The sequence below is a fragment of the Nanorana parkeri genome, unplaced genomic scaffold (genome assembly GCF_000935625.1).
Source record: "Nanorana parkeri isolate BGI_ZX_2015 unplaced genomic scaffold, ASM93562v1 scaffold155, whole genome shotgun sequence".
NCBI lineage: Eukaryota > Metazoa > Chordata > Amphibia > Anura > Dicroglossidae > Nanorana > Nanorana parkeri.
In genome coordinates, this window is record NW_017306423.1 from 1,039,400 (window position 1) to 1,049,900 (window position 10,501).

Consider the following 10,501-nt stretch of genomic DNA (forward strand, 5'->3'; position numbering starts at 1 on the left):
GACAAGTGTCACCGAGACAGGAAGTCAGGGGAAAGCTGCCCAATGGGGACACTACAATAAATACATATATAAATACCCATCTGTGCATCAGATGGAGTGGAGAAGTTCCAGCATTTACATCAGATCCAAATAGTTCAAGGACAACTTTGCGGTAGCTGCCAGTGCTGAAAATGTTGTTTGCCTAGCTGTCACCGGCCTCAGTATTCTAAGTCACGGCCGTGCAGCAAGCAGGCAGCTATAAAAGCCTGGGCTCATTACACATGGTACAATCTCCTTTAGATCTACCAACAAGTACTGATAGGATACAAATTGATTGGATAGACTGGGGTAGTCCTCATATTATATAATGTTGGTAGATGTAAAGTTGGTCATACAGAGATTGTATGGTCAGGTCAGTGGCGTCACCAGGCCGGGTGTCACCTGGTACAGCCGCCATTTACACATAATGTCATAATGAAGTCACATGCACTTTACTGCCAACAGCCATCTAGGTGATGAACGCCGGCAAAGAGAGAAGGGGACATTCAACTGGCAGGATAAGGCATGTTGCCGGGTCCCACCCTCTCTCTTGCAGCTGTCAGGCTCTCGGTCTATGACTGAGTGCCTGACTTTCACAGGGGGTGACACCAAAATGGCTGTCAGTCATTTTAGTGTCACCCCTTCTGATGTGTCACCCGGTGCGGGCCTAGGGTTGCCACCTGTCCAGGATTCACCAGGACAGTCTGGGTTTTGAATGCCGTGTACGGGTTTCATGGCAGCTGAAACCTGGACACAAGATATCAGGCAGACAGGGGCAACCAAAATTAAGATAGGGACTACTGGGCCCCGCACTGAAAATAGTCTTGACTGTGATATTTACATAGGAATGGGCGGCGCTATTTACATATGAATAAGCCGCAACTCATTCTCCCCCCAAAATTTCCATGCGTCGCTAGTGTTCAGGTTTCGCTGGAAGAAAAGGTGGCAACCCTATGCGGGCCGCACTTCCTCTTGTGACGTCACTGGGTTAGGTTGTAACATGTATGCACAGTGGCTTAGTGCTTGCACTTTTGCCTTGTAGCACTGGGGGGGTCCCTGGTTCAAATCTTGCTCAGGACATTATCTGCATTGAGTTTGTATGCTCTCTGTGCTTGCGTGGGTTTCCTCTGGGTAATCCGGTTTCCTACCACACTGCAAAGACATGCTGGAAAGCCTATTTGGCTCCTCTCTAAATCAGCCCTGTATACATGTGAGCTAGGGACCTTAGATTTTAAGCTCCTCGAGGGCGGAGACTGATGTGAATAAGCAGTATGTAAAGCACTGCATTTATTCCCGGCACTGTATAGATATCTGTGATACATAAAATAAATGGATGGTGAGCCTTAGCAAAGTCATAACGCCGGATCTGCAGATTGTTCAAAGTCAGTGAGTCAGGAAGATTTTGTTTGCCTGAAGGAGCCACTTGGTTCCGAAACGTCGCTGCTATAAATGTGACACTATCTCAGTCAATAAAAGATATTGACTTTGCATCAAGTTGGAGTGCGAGTGACCATTTTTCCATTTTGTACTATTGGCGGAGGCATCTGCGGTCGCATCGGCACCCACCCGATCTTTGGGTTTGTTTCCGGTCAGGAGTGCGGTGGCATATACCTTGGACTCAGGAAGCTTTTGGACACATACACTGAGTGGCCAGATTATTATGACCACCTGACGTTTGTAGGCAAATTAGCTATAATTTGGCGCTGAAGTTGCTAGAGGGCCAGACCATTATAAATAGGGAAGCAGGTTGTTTACCACGACAGTAGAAGTGATTTGTTTCTGAAGATACGGGGAAACAACGCGATTTAACAGCCTTTGAACGTGGGATGATTGTTGGCGCTCGGAGCCATGGAGCGAGTATCAGCAAAACAGCAGAATTCGTTAAATGTTCAAGAGCAGCTGTTGTTAAAGTGTTTAAAGACCGGACTGTCAGCCGAAAATCTGGGTCTGAACGTGCAAATTGTGGCTGTCAGCGACTAGTCAATGTTAGGGCAGAACGGGGGAGGGGCAAGACTGGTACAAGACAACAGAAGGGCGACAGTGCAGTGTCAGATTCCTCGCATCACCTTTCAACATCTCCTGGAGTCACGAGGCGGCCCAACAAAGTCATCTCGTGGCCCAACGAAGTACTGATGGGGTGGTCATAATAATCTGGCCACTGAGTGTAATAGCCAGGCAGTTAGCATTTTTACTATTGGCATCCTGAGTCTTTTCTCAGTATAGATACGGCGGTCTTTCTTCTTTTTGGACTTAGTTTCTTGTGCCGGTGATTGAAAGGTTAATCCCCCGTTCCTTCTCCAATGCGGGTTTTTCAGCATTCTGGCTGTGCCCTTTAATTCCCGAGCCTCCACTGCTTCCCAATCTGCTGAGCGGTTCTGCCGTATCACAATGGAGCCGCAAGCCTCCTCTGACAATCTGGAGCTCCTATTCTCTGCCTCTGTGTACCGAGGCTCGCTCCCTGTGGCCTGCCGCTTTGTGACTTCCCAGCGTGGCCTGCCTGCTCTATTTTTAGCCACCTGGGCAATTTCTCACAGGGGACGGAGAGAGCTGTATTGAATTGACCACGGGGCTAGTTTTCAGAGCTGAAAAGTCCCTCGTATTATTCTCGCTTCAATGCCGTAGCTTGTGAGGGATCAGGGGAGGGGGCATTTATTTTTCTGGATTTTTATAAAACAAAATGGCTGTTTTTTGTTTTTTTTTCTTCTCATTGAAAACACAACTAGGGAAGACAATGGGGAACCCTAAGGACAAGCTAGCCGGACTGAGACGTACAGGGCTCATGGGATTCAAAGTATAACTTATTCATAAAGACTAGCGCAAAGGACAATTCTTTCTCTGGGGGGCTGGTAACACCAATATATTACTGTTAGGGAGTGAAAGATTGACAGAGGTAAGAGAGGGGGCCTGTGAGGGCCTTCAAGCAAGTAATTGATCACTTGGTGATAGGCAGTGGGGGCTCCATGCAAGAAGATAATGGTCAAGCATGGGGGCATCAAGGCTTGAAGGTCTGATATAGATTATGGTTGCCACCTGTCCAGGATTCACCTGGACAGTCCGGGTTTTGAATGCTGTGTCCGGGTTTCATGGCAGCAGAAACCCGAACACAAGATGTCAGGCAGACAGGGGCAACCAAAATTAAGATAGGGACTACTGGGCCCCGCACTGAAAATAGTCTCAACTGTGATATTTACATATGAATGGGTGGCGATATTTACATGAATAAGCTACGACATATTCTCCCAGAAAAATGTCCGGGCGTCACTAGAGTGTTCGGATTTCGCTTGAAGGAAAGGTGGCAACACTAGGTGATAGCCAGTGGGGGCTCCATGCAAGAAGATAATGGTCAAGCATGGGGACATCAAAGCTTGAAGAGGAGAAGGTCCTGTATAGCTGCATGGGTGCTCTGTCCATGAAGGGTGAGGTCCCTGTTCCTGGCATGTTCCCGGGTGACAGACCCATGGGTGTTTTTGCCCACATTGCAGGTCTCATGGCAGTTGGCAGATGATGAGCACTAGATGGTGGCACAAGGCCTGCTTGAAAGCATAGCCAGAGTTACTAACATTGACTGTGTATCTATAGCCTTAAAGTGTATGCAAAGCAATGTTTTTTGTTTTTTTTACTGTGGATGGGATGGGATGTGTACTTTCACCACAGCTGGGGTGCCTACCCATGTACTAGAGCAAGAGTTGAGGGAAAAATCCTCCAATAAAGACAACTCTCTAAGGCTGGGTCCACACCTAGGCGTATTGAATATGCGCGTTTGACGCGCGTTTCCGAGGGCTACTTGGCTGTATCCCAATGGAAACGCGCAACAAATACGCCCCAAAGAAGCTCCTCTACTTCTTTGGGCGTAGGGTGTTTTGTAGCGCGTTCATACGGCCTGTAATACGCCCAGGTGTGAACCATACCCATAGGAAATAATGGGATTTCGGTGTTAGAGCGTTTTGCAGAGCGTTCGAACGCGCTACAAAACACTCATGGAAGTTCACTTTTGGGGGATTTCCCCTCAGTCCCTGCTCTGTCCCTGGGGCAGGAAGTGAAGGGCAATTTCCCCAGTGGGACATGGCAACAAAAAAATAACCCGATAGGGGTTTTTACTCCTTCCTTACTCTGGGCTAAACGAAATAGAATTTTGACTTTACAAACACTTTAAAGTATATCTAAAGCCCAAACTTTTTGGCTCAGTTTTGGATAGAGTAGGGAAAAGTTAATACCTCTTTTTCACCATCTATGTCACTTTGGGGAAATCTTTACTGCAGACACAAGAGCAAATGGGAGAAAATCTCTTTCGAATGAAAAGAAATACCCTCTTAGACAATTGCCACCCATTGGAAGATTACTTGATAACTCAGAACTTTGGACCTTTCCTTACTTTCAGTCTCAGTGACAATGTTCACACATAGGGCTGCAACTTTCTCATGATCAGTTACTTGATTCTGCGATTAGTTGATTTTGCTGGTTTCATAGGATCTGTGTCCCCTCCAATCCACTCCCAGCAGGGATTAGAGGGGACACAGACTCCTGCATCTGGTGCCTAGCAGTGAGGAGAGCTCTACACCTCAATCTCAAACCCCACCCCGCCATCACTGCTGCTCCCACATTCTCCCCCTCACTGGGAGCCGCTGCATGCTACAGTCTGTATCCCCTTCGATTACTGCTGCTCTCCCCACCTGTATCAGCAGAGGTAGTGGGGTTCGTAGGGGACACAGACCGCTGCACTGCGCAACCCAGCGGGAAGGAGAGACCGGCTGTGAGCCACTGTGCCTCTGCATTCCCCCATGCCCCCGCTGTGCCTTTGTTGCTCCCCCATGCCCCCGCTGTGCCCCTCTTGCTCCCACTGTAGCCCCGCCACCGCTTCCTATCATCTACCGGCAGGAGAATCGACATCAAGTCTCCTATACAGCGGCTGCAATTGGCTACTGCAGATTATAATAGCCAATAGCAGGCTTGCTATTGCACCCACCCACTACCTGCTGTCAATCAGCAGAGGAGGTCCTGAAATAGAGATTTCTACGTACGTAAACTACAATTGTACTACACATGTCAGGTATCGCCACGTGCACCAGAATGAGTGAAAATGCTCGGGCTAATATTAATGACTAACTCTAAACTGATGACTGGCCTTTTTTTTATATATATATAAAAGGTATTTTTTGTCCAATTTTAAATAAAATGAGCTTCGGCTCTGACCAAACCTGAGCTCCTTCTAACATGGAAGGAAGCTCCTTCTGCTGCCACCCAATCAGCATCAGCTGGGCATTTCCCCAACCACAGCTATACATAAGGAAAAGGGCGGGGTGCAGTGATGTCACTGACCTCAGATGGCCGTGTTGGGTAATGACAATGTCCTAATATGGCCATGTGACCCCTTTAGGTCAATGATGTCAGCACAAGCATCCGGCCCTTTGCTTATGTATATCACCAGATTGGGTAGGTGGCCTATGGCACTTCCGTATCCAGGGGAGCTTAGGTTGGGACTGGGCCATCCCTATACAAAACCACAAAAAATGGACTACTACTACTAGCTACACTTTAAAAGATCTATAGCTAGTCACATGCTTGAAATCACACATGATCCTGTTGTTCGAATGAAACCTATGGTGGGCTGATTTGGTGAAGCGACACACTGGAGGTATCGCGGCCGTTTTGATGTGTGGGGTCCCTTGTGTGTCCCTGTGCCTTTAAGGAGGTTGGGCTGCCTCCTGGCGAACCTGCACCCAATTTTATCTTTTGCTACATGTGCTCCAAGATGGAGACTCTCATAGGTTAGAGTTAGGACCGCGCCACACAGAGGGGCCTTGACGAGGCAGTGCAGCTTTCACATATTCTGCAGAAGACGTGTATCTGAACCTCTGTTTTTAACCTTAGCGGTTAGACAGGTTTTTTTTGCACGCTGGCTGGTGAGTGTGCTGGGAAACTTTTTGCTGTTCTATGGTGGGCTACAATACATGTTGCCCACGTTGCCATGTGAGGTCAATGAAGTCCCTACATCCCGCCCCTTTGATTGCCTTTGGGTGCCATTGAGGTAGTTCCTTTGGATGCCATTCATAAGTGTGAAAGCAAAAGGAACAGCTCCCTGCTTGAAGTACCCACTCACCAGCACTCAACACTGCAGGATGCCCAGTTGCAGTGAGGCATGGCACGAAGACCTGCATCCTGCATGTGCTTGTTTCTTTAATTAGGAAGACGTTAACGAGGAGGGTAAATGAATCTGTCACCGTACCGGAAAACCCTCTTAAATAAACCTGCGTTATATTTTTATCCGTTCAGTCATTCCTTTCACTCCGGTGACAAGAACATAAACCCAACAAACAGAACGCTTCCATATATTAGCCTGGAACGGTTAATCATGCAAACTTCCATTCAGCTAATGTGAGTCAGTTGTTCATTAGTCGTCTTGCGACTGTTCCCTCGATCCCTCATACGGCGAAAAAGATGAATCCAATTAATTAGAATTAAGTGTGAAGGGAATGCTGACTCCAAATTGATTCTGTACGTTGATGCAAATGGATAGACATTTACGTACCCGCGGATGTACAGCCGCTGTCAATGAGCTATATTAATCAGTGTTACGGGTCAGCGCATCATGATTACATATTAACTGTCATCAAAAGGACCTTGATGAGCTGCGACCTATATACCGGGTGCTGCCGCAGGTTCCGTACCGGAAAAAAAAAGGGACCTTGATACATAGAGACACGTGCATGGTTGCATGCCCCTTTGGCGTTTCTGCAGCCGCTGGCCCCATTCCCATTGGCCGGAGTGGAAAGAGAGCTTTCGCTATGAGCTCCTGCCATTTGTCAATTCGTTGACCCGTACGGAGAGCGGACATGATACCGTTGATGGGAGTTGAGTCAGTGCCAAATGGCACAGAAAAAAAAACAGCGCGCTGGCCTCGTGAAGCACGTTCTACCGTTTATTAGGAAGAAAGCCAAAATATATACTCAAAAACAACATAAAGAAGCCAGCCACATAAGACATAGAATCCAAGCACGCCTCTAGCACCAATAAGCGGAAATAAACTGCGAAAACTGCAATGGGGGTCCCTTCCCCGTTTCATCATCGGCCCCGATGGCCAGAGGCACAATTGGATTGTACATTGTTTCAGTATTCAGTTCCTGTCGGTCAGCTGAGTTATACGCTTCTATGCCGGTTCACCATAATTGTGTTTTGTTCACTCCGTGGCTTTTTGTTTTATTCTGTTTTGTTTATATTACCAGATTACTCCTATCTGTCATAAGAGCTGCTGGCCAAGATGATGTTTGTAAACCGAAGAGCATTGATTATATATTGTGAGATATAAATAGTTTATCAACTCAATCTTGCCTGAAGCACCGTGGGATTACAAAACTTTTCAGAGGCAAACAGCATTCTGTACAACATGTTCTTTTCCTGTGCAGCCAATCGGAAACCATTAGAGCCATCCTTTTCAGCTTTATTTAAGAAAGCAGACTCTCGTTAAAGTGTACATTGTAAGGCCAAGAGTTTGTAGACACCTGACCATCACATCTACAGCAGATGACCAGAAGTTTACAGTATATGACCAAGAGTTTGTAGACACCTGACCATCACATCTACACTATATGACCAGACGTTTGTAGACATCTGACCATCACATCTTCTACACTATATGACCAGATGTTTGTAGACACCTGACCATCACATCTATACTATATGACCAGATGCTTGTAGACACCTGACCATCACATCTTCTACACTATATGACCAGATGTAAGAGGAGAGGAGAATTCTTCCAATAGAGACACCTGCACTGGTGACAACTGTCTAGGAGTAGAATTGCCCTTTGTAGGGATTTCTTAGTACTTCTTGTTGCGGCTTTGGGGCAGGGAGTGAAGGGAAAGCTCTCTAGCAGGGCACAGGGGCATGGGTTTTAACTAGGGATGCACCAATACCGATTTTAGTATTGGTATCAGTGCTGATACCGAGTATTTAGGCGATACTTATTCTGATACCGGAACTTCCAGTATCAGGAAGCCGGGCAACAAGTCATTACATGCCACCCGGCTTCCTGATTGGCTGGGAAGCTGGGTCCTTGCTCCCTCGTCACCAGGGAGCATGAAGCCAACTTCCAGGCCAATTAGGAAGCTGGGGGGCAGGTAATTCTCCCCACTCCGGCTTCCTGACTGGCCAGGAAGCCGGCTCCATGCTCCCTTGTCACTTGGTGACGGGAGAGCATGGTGCCGGCTTCATGGCCCATCAGGAAGCCGGGTGGCATGTAATGACTTGTTGCCCGGCTTCCTGATACTGGAAGTTCCGGTATCAGAATAAGTATCGCCTAAATACTCTGTATCAGCACCGATACTGATACTAGTATCGGTATTGGTGCATCCCTAGTTAAAACCCATGCCAGTCTAACTGTGCCCTGCTAGAGAGCTTTCCCTTCACTCCCTGCCCCAAAGATGCAACAGGAAGTACAAAGAAATGGTTTGATTGGTCGGGAAGCATTACTCAGAGTCACCTGGTGATGAGGGAGCATGGAGTTGGCTTCCCGGCCAATCAGGAAGCTGGGCGACGTGTAATGACTCACTGTCCGGCTTCCTGATTGGTCGGGACGTATTACCCCGAGTCGCCTGTTGACGAGGGAAAATAGAGCCGGCTTCCCAGCTTATCAGGAAGCTGGGTGGCGAGTCGGCGCGTATTGGTATTGGTAAGTACTGGGAAAAAAAAATATTGGTACTCGTGTTCGATACTGAAAAAAACGGTATCGGTACATCCCTAGTTTTAACACTTCCCTACTCTACCCCAAATTTTAATTAAAAAAATATATATATTTATATACTGTATATCGGCTGTACATGCATTCTAAATTTACTTACACTTAGAGGTGTATTTATAAATAACTCACAGAGCCATACGCCATATACATTCGATCTGTGCCAATGGGGGCAAAAATGAATGTTATCAGTATATTTTCTTTCCGGATTGAATGTATTATCAGGACAATACCACCTTTTGGCCACTAGATGGCACTGAGGAGCACCGGAACTAAATACTCCTTTCCTATGCTCCTCAGCTCCATCTAGTGACCATAATGTGGTATTTTGCCAAAATTACATTCTAACCAGACAGAAAGAATACTAATTACATTCGGCTTTTACCATTCGCACAAAATGAATGTGCACGCCGGATGAACAGCTCTGCATTTTTTTTTAGATACACCCCTTAATTCTACATTTCCTCCCCCATGCAGTACAGAAATTATCTTCATGCTGGGTGCAAACGGGTGATTTTTGCTAGCGCGGTCATGCTACCAAAATTGCCAGTGATCTCCCCCCATTAGGGGTCATTTGCTACACATAGGGGACAATAGACTGTAGCGTGTAAAAGCTATTCATCGCATGTGCTATTTTGGCCAATCGATCTCTGCTACACGCAACTGCACATGTAGCGATCGCTCGGGAGTAACCGTGGCCGTTTTTTAGTAGCACTGTCGCACCGGCCATAAGTTCTTTGTGTGCGCCTAGCCTTCAATCAGAGTTCCAGTGTCTCCTCTTGCCCTGGCTGCACAGAATCCGCCATCTCCAGAGGCCCCGCGCCTGAGCCGAGATTCTATGGACAGTCTCTGGAGAACGTATAGGACGCGATTACGGGACGCCGCAGTGACACAGGCGCTGCACATGGTGCGGAGTGGCTGCGCCGCGTCGGGTCAATAGGAAACTGAAGTTTCTTTTTCTGTAAACAAACAAATCCTATTATGTTGCAGCTTCAGCTGTCAGATAAGATGCACCATCAAAAATCCCTGGAAAGCCGGAAAGAAAGCCAGGCGGCCTTTATGCGGTTGCATGGAGCGCATTAAATGATGACAGAGCCTGGCGCCCTCGCAGCTGTGCCTGTGTCGGTATTAATGCTCCATTGTTGTCTATGAGAGAAATAAATACAAAGCCACAAACCGCATTATTCAGCCGGGCGGGAGCTGCGCTCAGCACAGAGCAACGGCTCTTAAAGGGATAATCCACTCTGACATTACTCAATCTGATGCCATTATCTACCTGCTGAATACCTATCATCTTCGTCTGAGACGGAGCCTCACAGTACTCTCAGCTTCTGATTGGCTGGTAATATAAGTGTGGTTTGGGAGTAGGCGTGCCTTTTATCCTCCGGGCCCCCCCCGGGATTTGGGGCACTATTTATAGTAGATGTGGAATGCTCTTGCTGTAATATAGACCCGGGGTTGCTCCCTCTAGGGTGGGTGAGGGGCTGGAGGCATCTTTCATGATGTCCGCATTGTCCTGGTCAGAGTGATGCTGGTCAGAGAACGTCTCCTCCGTCCCTCCCTGACCAACCGCAGACCAATCCTTCTCTCATCTCCTCATCACTACATCTGGGGGAGCTCACTTCCTGACCCCAAATGTACCTCATAGACCCCCACAGGGTTCTAAATATTTATCTAAATATTATCTTCATATCTATATTTCCTTCTTTCTCTCTTGCCCCCCCCTCCCTCTCACCCCCCTCCCTCTCT

At 47.4% G+C, this 10,501-nt stretch overlaps 1 protein-coding gene across 1 annotated transcript in view; it reads right to left on the minus strand.

Annotated features, from left to right (window-relative positions):
• The window catches only part of IGLON5 (IgLON family member 5), a 347,431-nt gene that overhangs the window by 85,747 nt on the left and 251,183 nt on the right, over positions 1–10,501 (minus strand). The gene's annotated exons all lie outside the window — the stretch shown is intronic.